General features: G+C 39.0%; 1 long non-coding RNA gene across 2 annotated transcripts; it reads right to left on the reverse strand.

Moving 5' to 3' along the window:
* Positions 1 to 14,416: 14,416 nt before the first annotated feature.
* LOC311294003 lies at positions 14,417 to 15,398 on the reverse strand. 2 transcript variants are annotated; one of them, XR_014628000.1, is made up of 3 exons: positions 15,195 to 15,398; positions 14,983 to 15,074; positions 14,417 to 14,838 (listed from the first exon to the last, which is right to left on the reverse strand). It is a non-coding gene; the product is annotated as an uncharacterized lncRNA (long non-coding RNA). The 2 variants fall into 2 exon arrangements; XR_014628001.1 differs by having other exon boundaries at positions 14,983 to 15,092; positions 15,195 to 15,397.
* Between the last annotated feature and the right edge of the window lie 1,127 nt (positions 15,399 to 16,525).

Below are 16,525 nucleotides of genomic sequence, written 5' to 3' on the forward strand. Positions count from 1 at the left end.
ACGTCACGCAAGTAAGTGAGGGAGAATTCAATCGAGGCGTTTGTAACTTTGCAGATAGCACACTAAAGAAAAAGGAAAAGATGAGAAATGCATCATATGACCTCTTTAATAATCTGCGCCTGTACAGATTTGAAAAGCAGTGCTGTCAAACGATTAAAAGATTTAATCGCGATTAATCGCATTAAAGGGATAGTTCACCCAAAAATGAAAATTCTGTCATCCATTTACTCACCCTCAAGTTGTTCCAAACCTGTATGACTTTCTTTCTTCTGCTGAACACAAAAGAAGATATTTCGAAGAAAGTCGGTAACCAAACGACTGATGGACCCCCTTGACTTCCATAGTAGGAAAAATAATAATATGGATGTCAATGGGGACCAGCAACTGTTTAATTACCAACCTTCTTTAAAATATCTTCTTTTGTGTTTAGCGTAAGAAAGGAAATCATACAGGTTTGGAACAACTTCAGGGAGAGTAAATGATGACAGAATTTTCATTTTTGGGTGAACTATCGGTTTAATGTCATAGTTAACTCGCAATTAATCACAATTAATCGTACATTTTTATCAATTCTAAATGTCCCTTGATTTCGTTTTGTCACATTATTTTTTTTTTCTCATTTTAATGCTCTGGGCTGCATGGGTTTCCCGATAACGTTGTCTCTTAGCGCGCTACGAAGACTCTTAAGGTATAACTTAACTGAAGGTATACCATTACTAGGCGTGTCCCCCGAACTATACCTTAGGAAGCCGCTTAAGATATCCCTTCTTACGTGCGACGTTACCCGGTGCTGTCCGTGGCGATGCTGCTGAATTGGTTGATATCGATGGCTCGAGAATCAATTATTCTCTCGTGCAGGGGCTGTTTATGTGAGAAAGCGGTGTTCTTTATAAAAGAAACACTTCAGAAATAGTTGAAATTGCATTTATTAGGACTCATGGGATATTATAAAAAATAACCCAAACTATAATAGCCTATAATAGCCAATAATAGCCTTGCCTACATATTTTAAAATTGTATCATATATTGCTGCCATAATAACCATTTCAAATTTTTACGTGCTTTCTTCTCTTTCCCATTTTTGTTCGCTGAGGTGGAGCTGCGATGAAATATTGTTCTTGGAAATACTTTCCAGCATTTCAGTAATAAAAGTGTACATCTTACGTACGGTGCTCGGCAGTGATCAAGAAGGATTTAAACAGTGGATTTTGAATCTCTTCTTGTAAACTTATGGATTCAGACGACAATTAAATCCCCACACGACCTGTTTTTCAAAAAACAGTAGGTACTAATTTGGCCAGGGAGTACGATACCGTACGAGCCCATGAGAAACAATATTAGCGTCCGAATAGGACTTAACTGACAGTAGCCAATGCTTTCACTGGCCTTTAAAAGCGTTCTTTAATTAAATTAATAATATAATATATATAATAATATAATTAAAATTCTAACAACAATCAGTGTAATGACAGTTTTATTCTTTGCATGAACACACTTGAATTAGCCTTATTGAACACTGTCTGGGTGTATTAAAACTTCAGGATTATATTCGTATAGACCTGCAACAGTGATAAGGTGAAGCTAAGAGTGGTCCAGACCAACCTCAGGAACGTATGACTTACAGAAGGTGTACTTAACTAAGAACGTTTCGGGAAACACGTATTAACGATAAGGTACAGTTTAAGGTGTAACTTAAGAACGACGTAGTGTTAAGAAGGTTTCGGGAAACCCAGCCCTGGTCAACATGGAAAAGTGGATCGGCAAATGTTTTTTTTTATTGAAAACAACACTGGCATATACTGTAGTGTTCAATTTCACACTAACATTCTCACTTGGAGCAAATAATCACATCAGAGAATTCACATCAGCTGTGTGTGTGCTTGGCCGTCCAGTGGTGTTTCAGACTGGCCGTGATGCGATGATCGCTCAGTTCACAACGACAAAACACACAGATCACTTTGGTCTTGTCAATGGAACCATTAGTCAAATGGCTTTCCATTCAGAATCTTATTGGCATCCATTTCGGCGTCTTCAAGCCCAACAGCAAGAGTGTGCGGCGTGCCTGTCGTTTTGTGTCTAGCTCTGGTGTGGTGTTGTAGTTTTTCTAACGTTACTAGTTGTTGCAACAGCATGTGAAAAAACTACAAAGTTTGCTAGGCCAAAAAGAGCGTTAATCTCACGCTAAAAAAAATGGGTTTGCGTTAACGTCGTCAATAACATGTTTAACTGACAGCACTAGTAGAAAGGAATAAAAGTTGTTGGCGTTTTACTCCCACTAGCGTTCACTTCAGCTGGGAACTGCAATTAATTGTGTGCATATTTATGTTATGGAGATAATCTCCAACAGATCCTACACTACAGTAATGGCCAGTTGCTGTCCTTTAAAGCGGCTTTATTACATGTTTCCTAAGAGATGATTTGACTTATCAATGAGTTAACTGACAGTAAACCTTAATATATGCGTGTATATATTGTTGGCATTCACAGTGTTGAAAGGTAATTTTGATTTGGGACAAATGATTCTTACGCCGGATTCATTGCAGCTTAGTCGAGCTCACTGTGAGAGTGTAATTGGGGGAAGCTAATTGAATTTAGGGAGCACTTTAGGACAAAGCCCAGGGGATATTACCATGGCAACCTCGCACAGAACTTCCTTTCTTCCGCCTATAATGCGACTTTCCGGGTGTTAATAAGATCTCTATCCCAGGAGACACGGGTTGTATCTCTTTCTCTGCTTGTCTCTGTTTATCCTTGTCTCTTTTACACCAGCAGCAGGAGACCTTAGCATCAAAACATAAAACACCTGGGTCATGGCCGAAATGTTGACCTATGTGGAAAAATCTAACGCAACGAAGATGTAGTAAGCTTTATATTCAATATGCATGGTATAGCATGTAGGGTTAAAGAGTTAGTTCACCCAAAAATGAAAATTATCCCATCATTTACGCACCCTCAAGCCAGGTGTATATGACTTTGTTCTTTCATCCGAACACAGAGTTATATTAAAATATATATATATATATATATCATGACTCTTCCAAGCTTTATAATGGGAGTGAATATAGTAACTAAACAAGATTTTGAAACCCAAAATAGCAGATCCATCCATCATAACAGTAATCCATATGGCTCCAGGTGGTTAATAAAGGTATAATCCATATGTATAACTTCCATATTTATAAATATGAAGAAAAAAAAAATCTTTATAGGCTACACTTTACAATAAGGTTTCATTTGTTAGCATTAGTTTACTACATTCGTTAACACGAATAATGAACAATATTTCTACAGCAGTTATTAATTTCAACATTTACTAATGTTTTTCAAATGAAATAAAAATATCGGTTAATTAATGCACTGTGGACTAAAATGAGCCAGCGATGAACAATTGTATTTTATTAACAAAGGTTGATAAATGCAATAATTATGTATTAGTTAATGGTTCATATCAGTTAATTGACGCATTAACAACTGAGACCTTATTGTTAAGTGTTGCCTTCTCCACATATCCCAACAGTAATGCTATTATTCCAAATCTATTTGCTATTATTTCTGTAGGTTAATCAACATTGAATTACTGCACTATCTAGCAATATTAGGCCAAAAGAGGAAGCAGTTTCAATGTCATGTTGACGCTCAACTTAATTTTTTTGGCTTTATTAGTTAATTGTAATATTCATGTATTCTGTAAGTGATGCAAACCAAAGCTCTCAGCAGAGACACATCTGCTGTTACGACTCCTCCGCTGTACGAGGCGTTTCTGAGGGAACACTCATTGGCTGAATATTTCATTGTGACATCCACATAATTAAGGTCAGCCATTTCTCCACTGTTCCTGACCACAAGCCACTATTTTTACCCTTTATCCCTCCATTCCCATCTTTACATTAATACTGTGCCCATTTTCCTCCATTACAGTATTAGATCCATTTCATTATTAACAGTAAAAACCTCTATGGGTCACATAATGGACATTGTGGACATAAAGGAACAGTTGCTTCATTAAAACTTGTGAGTTCTCTCAAAATTCCATTCTCTGGATTTTAAAATAAAAATGTATAGATTCATATATATATAGAATAAATTATACTACAGTTATGTTTGAAGTTTAGACAAGTTTCATGTTAAGCATTTGCTTCATGCTAATAACGAGCAGCTGATACTTTAATGTTATAGCGTATGTTAAAATACCACATCATATCAAAGTCCATGTTGAAGTATTTACATTGCTTCAAAATGCAAAAGTGCACTGGCAAAATTTCGAGAATTTTACTGGATTTAACAGTATTCAGATAGATAAAAAAATATAATTTTCTGTCATAAAACAAACTCAATTAAAAATATATTGATACGTTGCGAACCATATAGTGCAACATGTTTTCCGTTAATCATCAAAATCCCAGTTTCTTTATTCTACAGGGGTCGGGAGCCCGTGGCACCAGTGTTGGCACCGGGGGAATAATAACTAGCACACATCTTCATACTGATCTTCATTCTGAGATTATAATAGTCACACTGTCTGTTTTATGTAGGTTAGGTCTATAAGTTCATATAGTGGCACCTCCTAGCGTGTATCTTTAATGGGTGGACTTTACACCATTTGACTTCTGTAACACAAAATGTATAAAGCCTCCTATGCTAAAATTCCTATGTGTTGCTATTAGACAAGGAGAAACTTTAACAACTGGATTCATTAGTAAAGAATTATGGGGGGAAAATCTATACACTAATTGCAAAGTTATTTTTCTTTCTTCACTCTGGGGTAAAAAGAAGTTCAAACACCTGACCAGCGGCTTACTGTTTGAAACAGTTCAAGTCAAGCCACGTTTAAAGGGCTAGTTCGCCCAAAAATGAAAATTCTGTCAGTAATTACTCTCCCTCATGTTGTTCCAACCCTGTAAGACTTTCGTTCATCTTCAGAACACAAATTAAGATATTTTTGATGAAATCTGAGAGCTGTCTCACTCCTCCATAGGCTTCTATGGGATCGAAACTTGCCGGCCCAGAAAGTTAGTAAAGACATCGTTAAAATAGTGCAAGTGACTACAGTGGCTCAACCTTAAGTTTATCAAGCGACGAGAATACTTTTTGTCCGCAAAAAAATAAAATAAATAACGACTTTATTCAACTATTGATGTTCTTCTGTGTTTCTCTGAGTGAGTTGACGTAGTGTAACAGCGCAGCACTTCTGGGTTGTACGTCAGAACGGAGGCTCGCTATTGGCCGACGCTAGTCATGTGTTTGATGCGTGTGACGTACAACCCAGAAGCGCTGCGCTGTTACACTACGTCAACTCACTCAGGCCCACACAGATGAAAATGAAGAGTTGAATAATTAAATAAAGTTGATTTTTTTTTTTTTTTTTGCACAAAAAGTATTCTCGTCGCTTGATAAACTTAAGGTTGAGCCACTGTAGTCACTTGGACTATTTTAACGATGTCTTTACTAACTTTTCTGGGCCGGCAAGTTTCGATCCCATAGAAGCCTATGGAGGAGTGAGACAGCTCTCAGATTTAATCAGAAATATCTTAAATTGAGTTCTGAAGATGAACGAAAGTCTTAAGGGGTTGGAACAACATAAGGGTGAGTAATTACTGACAGCATTTTCATTTTTGGGTGAATTAAAGGTGCATTAAGCAACTTTTCATGTTAAAAATACCCGTTTTTCTAACCCATACATGCTTAAACAATTGCCTGATGGGCTGAATGAGCCCTTCTATGATCACTGCGATTGCCTCTATAATCCTGTACAGTAAAATGGGTGGTGGTGGCGCAATGGATAAGACACATGCCTTTGGTGTGAGAGACCCGGGTTCGAATCCACTGTGAGACACCAATGTGTCCCTGAGCAAGACACTTAACCCCTAGTTGCTCCAGAGGCGTGCGACCTCTGACATATATAGCAATTGTAAGTCGCTTTGGATAAAAGCGTCAGCTAAATGAATAAATGTAAATGTAAAATGTAAAATAAATAAGAGGGATTCGGGACGGAATCGACTGGGCGTGACGTCATGCGCGTTCACGCTCACCTGGCTATGTCTGGCAGGTTTGTGTATTCACCGCCATTATCCGCATCAGCGAAGACAACTCAAGCGACTTTTGCAAAAGTAGAAGATGGATTCAAAGAGACCAACTCCACGTAACCGCGTGCACAACTCTGGTTGCAGTTCCGCGTGTCGCCAGAAGGGGGCATAGTTCTGCAAAGTCTTACCACACTTACGAGATTCCGACTTGTAAAAAGCGTTCACATCTTCGTTGAACTCGTAAGTACAGCTTGTAGACGCAGATTGTTCTGAGATCTCCGACTTGTACCACCTGACCACTGCAGATTAATTTTGGCATTGATAGTGTTACCATACAAATGCATAATTCCGAGTCCGAGGATATCCATGAATAAAAAATAAACATTTCGATTTATTTTCAAGAAGGTCTCGCCATCTTCCTAAAACTCTGAATATTTTGACAAAGTGTGAAGATGAAAACTACAGTAAGAACTATAGATTCATCCAAGTTTATAGAATTGAATGATAAATGCATCTAAGAGTTTTAGAAAACATTGAAAAAAATCTTAATGTTCTATTTGTTTATGCGGATATCTGTAAAATGTAATGATGTTCACTGAGAGCATAAATTATAAAGCAAACTGAGCTGAACACAAGACAGGGAAGATGACACAAACAGAGGACGGAGAGGATGAGACAAATAAAGCTGTAGACATAGACACAGTCGACATTTATTTGGCTCACATGAAACGGCAGATTGTAACACACTAGCTTATAGGTAACCTTCAATCTTGATTTCATGAGGACTTCAACAGTCCCGCAGAATGAATTAAACGTAAAAAATAAAGGGAATTTTTACATTAAATGTCACCCAAATACCAGTGGTGTTAAAAACAAATGCGGTTTGAGTAGAATGAAGATATTCAGTGTCTCAAAATGCAGAATTTGTTTCAAATGACAGTATGAAACACTATAAACTTCACTTATGAAGTAATGAAGCAGTAATGACGCTCAAAATAACAAGTGTGGGCTCACACACGTTTACTTAGATATCTAAATGGGGACATTGCATTAACTTCTATTGTTTTCATATGCTGCTATAAATAATTTAGCACACACCCACACATTAACAGAAAACTTTATGCAGTTTACAACAGTAAATCACTGTATATACTTTATTTTATACTTTTTCCAAATGAGGACCTTGCCTAAACTATGTTTTGGGGGATTCTGTCTGAGAAAAATCAGAATCCCCCAAAACATAATTTAGGCGATGATGTTGTGGCCTGTGCTGTTGCTTGTGAGCGCTGGGTCTTGAACACAACAAATGGCCTCTTCACTTGTTAGAAACTAAAGTTTATCTGAAGGTCATCTATAAGCTAGTGTGCTCCAATCTGCCGTTTCATTTGAGCCAAATAAATGTCGACTGCGTGTCTATGTCTACCGTTATTGCCTGTTGATTTGTCTCATCCTCTCTGTTAGTGTCATCTTCCCTTTCGTGCGTTCAGCTCAGTTTGCTTTATAACGTTTTTACACTTTACAGATATCCACATATACAAATAGAACATTTAGATTTTTTTTTCAATATGTTTTATAAAACTGTAGCTTCTAACGAGTGAGGCCTTTACAAGGCAGATGATGTCCACAAATTCCTCCCGGAAAGAATGGCAGCACGATCCACTCCCACAACACCAGATCTACTTTAATGCGATTCAGCAATGTGATCATCACACTGTACGACATGGATCTAATAAACTTGTCTATGACATGTATGCAAGACTGTATGATAATCAAACCTATTGAATTGTAGGCTACGACGCAAGTTAGTATAGAAGAATAAAACATCATCAGCATGCACTAGTGGTGAACAAATAGAGCAAGATGAATCGCACTTTGGTAATTGTAGTTTTGTGCGTGGAAGCAAAAGAGGAGAATATGGACGTGATCATGGCTAGAGAAAAGATTGCATTTTTATTGGCTAGTCAATAGACACAGGCCATAGCAGCAAACACTGTCAGTTGATCATGCTAAGTTTCTGATCTTTGCTCTGAAGACCGGCACAACGGCCGTCTTTGAACCTCTCTCACTGTATGACATAGAACCACCTTTTAGGAGCCACGACCACAGAAATCACCACGATTACTAATTTTTCATCTGGGACAGCACAAAATCGTACAATGTGCACTGGGTCTGAATTTCACAGTGAGTTGCAGAGATGGGGGACTCGAGTCACATGACTTGACTCGAGTCAGACTCGAGTCGCAAAATTAAGGACTTGAGACTTGCTTGACTAAATAAAGAAAATGACTCGACTTGACTTTGACTTGAGATCCAATGACTCGAGACTTGACTTGACTTGAACTGTATGACTCGAGAATGACTTGATATACATTTTTATATAAATCATCGCAACATCAATTGATGAACAAAATGAAAGCAACGGAACCATTGACGCCAGTCATCAGATTCTGCGCGATTGCGTGACGCTGCACAAGCCCTGAAAAAACAAACATCGCGGTGAGCGCGGCAGCGCGCTAAATACAAAAACATCTCCCAGCATCGTTTCTTTTTGGATATAAAGACTAAAATTGACCATATTCATTCAAGAAGATTTGCTGTACGCATAATAACTGGCAAGGGATATCGGACGACCATCACAAGCTCGAACAGTCGAACTTCATTCACCACGTCTAAAAGTAAGCTATGGCTTAAACTGTTTGTTAATTTGACTTTCTTTAAAACTAAATCTTTAAATCTAGAGAGAATATTGGTCAAAACAGCATGCCTCTTTATACACAATTATGTTTTCAAATGTAGCTTAATGTTGTCAATATTCAAATGATAATTAATGATGGCATATGTTTTGTATAACATTTGCCACATTTCTTTCGAATCATGCTTTAAAGCCAAATATATTGTTCTTTCCAATGACAAAAAACAACATAGAAAACATAGTTGTGTTTTATGTTTCTCTTAAAGCAGGGTTAGATGTTATCAGGGGGTTGGGGGCAAAATGCCAGCAGAATTAATATGCACCCAAAATTCAAAATGTGGTGGAAAAATTGCCCTAGTATGAGTTATTTTTATAATTAGCCTAGGCGGATTTAACTTCATATTTAAAAATATATAACTTATATAAAGGGGATGCCAGTTTGAAGAATGCCATTTGGTGGCATAGGAACCATTATACTTTTTGTGAATTGTTTAAATACCTTTTAATGGTCTTCTGCAATGTTTGAGGCATATTTATTTTTTCATGATTTAATGTTGGCCTAATTTCAGTTACATTTACATTTTAGGCTATGTAGTTTGAAATTTTATTTATTTTTTATTTTTTCGATTTTTATTGTAGTAATCACTCAGCTGTATGTGGAAATGCATATTTAAAAAAAAATGTTGCAAATAAAACCATAGTCCACAACTTCTGTAGTTTTAACTTATTTTTTATATATAAATTCAGTGAAATCATCAAACGTGTGTATGACTTGCCAGTGACTTGTGACCCAAGCTACGACTTGACTTGACTTGCTTGACATAAAGCAGTGACTTGACTTGACTTGACTTGCTTTTCGCAAAATTGACTTGGACTTGCTTGAGACTTGAAGGTTAAAGACTTGAGACTTGCTTGTGACTTGCACATGTGTGACTTACTCCCACCTCTGGTGAGTTGTGCTTCCGAAAATTGCATACTTCTTAACTATGCAGTACGTGAAAAACAGTGTGTACTGTGCAGTGCATTTAATGTGATTCTGCAACAATTAAACAAATGTGTGTTTATTTGTTTACTTACTTAATGAAAAATATGTACTTGTCTAATCAAGGGCCCAGAAGACAACTTTCATACGAAGCATGCCCATAGTTCTTGTCTGGGCTTGTTTATGTACAGTAGTACTTTTTTAGTACTTCAAACTGATGATGCTTGCGTCCTCTCTGCTGGCTCCATCCACTCCCCTGGATCTGCCTGCTCCACTGGTGCCGCTCAGCTCCATCCAGCTCTCTGGCTCCACCTCGGGCATCCCGATCCCCACATCAGCACGGTGATCCGGACCCTCCAGCTTCACCTCGGGCCTCCAGGGCCATAACTCCTCCTCTGCCTTTCGGCTCTGCCCAGGTTCTGCGCTCCCTCGGCTCCACCGTGGTCCCTCATCCTTCTGGCTTCACCTTGGTCAGCCGTCGCTCTGCCTACGCCATGGACTTCAGGGCCTTTAGCTGTGCCTCGTCGGGCTCTTCCCTCGCTCCGGCTCCACTTTGGTCCTCCCTCCGGCATTGCTCTAGGTCTGCCAGGCCCCCGTCTCCACCTTGTTCTCTTGAGCCAGCAGCTCCGCCTAGATCTTTCTGGTCTGCAGTGTTATCTCCACCTTGGTCTCCACCTCCCCCAGCTCTGCCTCTGTCAGTCGATCCGCAGGTTTCGCCCGGACCGTCAGCGAAGGCTCCTCCCTAGATATATATATATCATTGTCACATGTGTATCGTTATGTTTGCCGTGTATATATAGCCGTTTCAGTTCAGTTCTTTGTCGGTTCTCGTTTGTGGATTATGTTGGTTTGTGATTATTCAATGTTTCCCCAATGATCTTCTGTGAGTTATGGACTTATGTTTTTGTTGGATACTCCTGCGTCCAGTTTGTGCGTGCTTCAAGGCAGTGAGATGCTAATGAGATGCTATCATCCACTAAAACAATGTAAGAAACAGAAGAAAGACATCATCAATTAGTATGAGAAATATAATGACAACAGATACAAACACTATATGTTTTTCCAGACATCTGCTGCAACAGTATTTAACTTGACCTGGTCTAATTTGTGTTGAAGCTGCTGTATGATGATCAATACACTTTTGTCCACTGCTTGCCTAAAGACTATATCATACAACACTTATGTCACTAATAATGGATTTAACATAGACCAGCTCAAAAGCTCAGATTCACGGTCATTTGAGGCATGCATTCTCATTATTTCAGGATGCCCTCCCTGGGTTTCATGCTGAGAGAGAGAGAGAGAGAGAGAGAGAACTTTTCTGTTGAACAAACCAGAGCTAATTATCATGGAAAATAAGCAACCCGATGTTCAGTGTCAACATGTCAACACATGGCACCAGTAGAGAAGAGCATCTGTGCTTACCGATAACTCTTGAACGCGCTGTGCTTTTATCATCATTAAATTATTCATTAAGAGCATTTCATATTAAAAATGTGTTCCCTTTCAAAAGCTACACTCAATACTGCACGAACAGAGCTATGGGGAAAACATCTTCGTTTGACCGGTTGTGAACATGTGTGGCAAACACGCCAAAGAATTTGGTTTAAATAACCTCTGACGATGACGTCATCGGAGTCTATAAATAGACGTGTGACAGGTGCGCTCATCAAGCTAATTGTCTTCAGAACTGCATTGTGTGCTATTCAAACCTCTTCTCAAACTATCCCTTTTGCTATGAGTTAGTTTTGGAATGAAGCCATTCTCACTCTCTCTCTCTTTCTCTACAACAAAAAGAAAAGAGTTGAAAAAAAGAGAATCATGTGGAGAGAATGGCGAGTGCAAGCACTGTGTAACGATGCATGCAGGGAAGCTGAAGACAGAAGACTCAGGTTCACACAAAACACTAATAAGTTTAACTCTCAAGCAAACAGGCAGTGCAAGCACATCTCGACATAACAGAGACTGGACAAAGAGTGAGGCTTAAAGGGATGGTTCGGAGTAAAATCAACCTAGGGTCCCTTACGCCATGACCTCGAGCCAAACACCCCCCGGAAACCTATTGTGAAGCGTTTGGTTGCAGTGTTTTGAATGAATCCCTCCGGTGTGTAACAAACAGTCATGAAGTCTGTGTTTTTGACAGATTGTGTGTATTGTCTGAGGAGCAAAGTTTGAGTTGGGATTCAGAAGTTGGCTGTTTGTACCGTTGGGTGTGAGTTTTTAAAATTGTGTGTGAGGATTTGAGAAAATGGTGAGTTGTTCCCAGAATTGTATGCAATTGAGAAAAACCACTAAATGCTGTAAAAACATTCATATAAATTACATTATGCTTCAGTAAGGTGATATTGTGATTTAGCCCACTTGTACTGGCATGTGTATTGACGTAGTACCGTGTCTTGTACCAGATCAGATTTCAGATCAGTCTGAGTTGAAGATCAAAATTAAATATTGTTCCAGTGGATTGTGGGAGTAATAGGTAAATCCAATCGGCCTGTGGGCTTATCTGGCCGTGCAGCCGATTGCTATCCAGCCGAGTGTGTCCAGCTCTCTTGCTCTCAATAGGACATTAAGTGATGTGTACACTGACAGAGCAATTTCCCTTCTCATCTGCTGCAACCCCTTTCAGACAGATTTCGCTTAGCAGGGCGATCCTGAAGGGATGAAGTTGCCCAAATCATTTGATCCACTCAGATATGAATAATAAAGTCTCTAATCGTCTTGTGTTCAGTTTCACTAAAATCATGTTAAAGGGTTAGTTCACCCAAAAATGAAAATTATCCCATAATTTACTCACCCTCAAGTCCTCCTTGGTGTATATGACATTCTTCTTCAGCCGAACGCAATCAGACTTTTATTAAAAAATGTCCTGGCTCTTCCAAGGTTTATCTTGGGAATGAATAACTGAGATTTTGAAGCCCAAAATAGTGCATCCATCCATCATCAAAGTAATCCCTACAGCTCCAGTGGGTTAATAAAGGCCTTCTGAAGTGAAGCGATGCATTTTTGTAATGACGTGGGATGTAGGAGTACCGAATGCTTAGGTAAGAGTAGACGCCTCTCGCGGTTCAAACAAATAGAGCTGGGCAACAAACTCAAGCTCCTGCGACATTTCTCTTTAAAAAACTTGTTTTAGACTTCTAATTTGTGACTGGTGTTTTGTTTTGCTCTATCCTCTGTGCTTCGTCAACACGTCATGAGTCACTCTTCTGCCGGAACTCGACCTACGTACGGCTGTTACCCGAAGCCAGTGATTATAGTTTATAAAGTTATCAACCAGGCCCCGCCCCTTTATTTTGTGTATGCATTGGGCTGGACTTATTAAAATGATGGATATTGTGACGTGTTCGTTCCCGGAGGAAAACTCAAGAAACAGTTCAGAAAAAGTGGACACTGATATAGGAAATAACTTTCTTAAATGTTATATTTAAAAATGCAAATGAGGCATTAAATATGGACTGATTTGCATACATTTCCGAATCTGACCCCATTGGATAAAGCCAGGTTGAAAATGACTGTTTCATTATGTTGACATATTAGAGTAAAACGTTTTTACAGAGGGGATTTAGGATTTAAAATCTGAAAATAGGGATAAAATGTCATATAAATCAGACAAATTATACATGATTGTTAGTTTGGCGTATGCAAGTGGTGCTAAAGTGGAGATTTCTGACTTAGTGCCGGAGAAAAAAAAAAAAACTCACCGCCTTTAAAGATTTGAATAGTAATTGAAATCTGCAGACACAAACAGATGCGCAGAGAATAAACTCTTGAGTGTCTATTTTAGATGATTTCTCTCCACTAGTCTGAAATAAAGGCTGACAATATCCCCAAACTGACCAGTGCATGAAAACACAAAGATTTCACCAGTAGTGTCTGTCCTTAAACAGGGTGTGATGATGCGGATCTTTCTTTAATAAGAGGGACAGTAACCTCATGTGCTCTGAGAGAAGCTCCGAAGCCCACAGTGTCAAAACACCCCTGCAGAGATTCAGTGTCCATGGTAGCGACACAGTCAGATACAAATTTAAAAAGATAACCTTGAAGATAATACAGATGCTCTAGCAGATTGAAACTATCCCTGCTACCAGAAATGAGTGAAACTTCAAAGCACTTACTACGTAAAATCAATATAAATGCAAAATAAAAAATTAATATGATATAGACAGACGTGTTGTGGTTCAAGTAAATAAAAAATCAAATAAAAAAGATGGCTCAACCTGTAAAGCACATCAGTGCAATGTGATGTTTATTTGCAGTGCATCGGGGAAAGGGGAGGTATTATTTATAATAATAATAATAAAAAACTTGACAAAGTACTCAAACCACAAAAAAAGGAAAACATGTATAAAACAAAGAGTATAAAAAAATAAGTTAAGAAAAAAACTTTCCACAAATAAATAGCATCTACAATGCACAGTTGTTCTGAGTTTTGTTTACGGCACTACAGTAGCTTGCTCGTGTTCACGGTCAGAAGAGCCTGGATCTCTGTTGGGGCTCAGAACAGAAGCAAGCCCCGCTCCTGCTTGGAGCAAACTATTACCAGGTAAGTATATTTTCCATGAAATGATCCACACATGCATACATGCATATCTATATTCTAATTTTAAATAATTTCAACATCCGTAATAAATAAACACAGCTCTTGTTCTTATGATGAGGATTGCCAGCACAAACACATTTTTACCCCTCATACCCCTTTTTTTTTTTTTTTTTTTTTTTGATGTGCATCGTGGTCAGACGATGTCATCAATGGCTGCCATTATTTTTCTTGGCTAATCCAACATATCCCCCTATACCCTAACATAGGGCATTATTTGAGGGGACAGCCATTTGTAGTGATGTCCGAAACAACTCTCACCCCTGGAATGCCGTCTCACAGCACAAAACAAAAGAGTATCAATGTGAACGTTTATGTTTATGACTGTGTGGTGTGATTTTTATGTTCCTGCTTCTCAGATGGGGGAAATGAGTTTATGAATGAGGTAAGTGTGTAAGCACATGTTAAAGGGAAGCCAGTGCTGCCGATTCCAGTGGTGACAATCACTCCGTCACATTACTCCACCCTCTCCAAGCTGCGTACTGTCATGGTGCCTGGACAGGCTGTCGGCCCCTACGTTCTGCCTCCTGGGAAGATGCCGTACCTTGAAAGTGTATAATTGTATAATTGTTCCAAGGTGCAGTTGTTGGCATACAAAGCATCAATGAATACAATGGTTCATCCAAGCTCCTATGAACATTGGCATTAAAAACACATCATCCAGGTATATAATGGAAGAATATCATACGTCACAATAGGGTGGCCATCTTGAGTGAGAGTACAACAGGTCAATAGGATGGACTGGAACGCTCATTCTGCAGTCAGTGTTGGTCTGATCTTCTGTTAGGAAATAATAGGCTTGGAGACAGTGATAATGTGAAATAACACGGGTATATTTAGTGCATTAGTGCAGGTAAGCAAATTACATTACTTGAATGCCATTATGGACAGATCACTAACCAGAGTTTTACTGTGCAGCAGGTGATATTGGAGACGCATTGGAGACGCATTGGAGACGCATTGGAGACGCATTGGAGACGCATTGGAGACGCATTGGAGACGCATTGGAGACGCATTGGAGACGCATTGGAGACGCATTGGAGACGCATTGGAGACGCATTGGAGACGAGCATTCAGGTGAGTAGTCCTTGTCATAGCCCAAACACCATCTGAATGTGAAGTGTGTGCTCATATAGTGCTCTTGATGAGGGTGCTGATTGATGCCAGGTGCAGGTGATCAGTAATCGGGTCATTGTGAGGGCTGTGAGTGTGTATGAACAAACTGGAAGACAAAGGAACTGCGATACTATATGTAGGTTTGCCATAGTATCTGGTAATACGGCCCAACCTCATGCATTTTCATAGGTATTTTTTCATATAGTTTCAGCATCTATTTTTTTTAGATAGACCCCAAAATGAAGGCAATACTTGTCCTTGTTACACATATTAAATGTAGTTAGTAATTATTAATTATTGTAATTAGTAATTATTGTAATTATTATACATTATATTAATGAATGATGCCAGATTAATGGCTAGATTCTGTTCTGTGTGATTCTAGAAACACTCACAAACCATGTTTCAGTTTTGATTCTAGAAAAATATACAGTAGCCTAGACAGCATCAGAGGAAAAACAAATAACAAAACATAAATCAGTTATAACATTTTGATTAAAGTAGAGGAAAATCTGTTTTCTATTCCACTTTAACAACATGCACTGATGAATCGTTCACAATAGGACGAGGAGCATGATCTCTTTAGTTTATGGTGGTCGTGTTGAACGTAACATTATGTGATACTCGTTGAGTTATGCAGCGAGAGCCGTGAGCAGGAGAACAGGAGAACAGGAGAACAGGGAACTAAACGTGTGAGGCATGTTTGCGAAATGTAGCTTTTATAGTCTTGACAGATTTTTAATAGAGCTTTTGATCACATGGAGGACGCAGAGGACTCAAAGCTCAAGCCTGGCGGGCCACGGAGCGGACACGCATGATTAATGCATCCCGGACCCAGATCAGCTCTTTAGAGCGCTTTCCCTTGCCTTTATTCAAGCCAATTCACAGCCTGTTGGGCCGCTTTTACAGGTGCACTGCCTTTGTTCCTAAACTAGAAAGGCAGGATAAAGGAACGCAATCATACATAAGACATGACCGTTTCATCCCCGCACGCTTAAGCACTAATACACACATATAATCAGTGTCCTTCACAAGGGCTAAAGGTTAATCTTTGCATCATTCATTACTCGCCAGTGGTCGCCATTATGCATTATGCTACAAAGGTAAGCTTCGCT

Source organism: Rutilus rutilus, assembly GCF_951802725.1.
Source record: "Rutilus rutilus genome assembly, chromosome: 7".
Lineage (NCBI taxonomy): Eukaryota > Metazoa > Chordata > Actinopteri > Cypriniformes > Leuciscidae > Rutilus > Rutilus rutilus.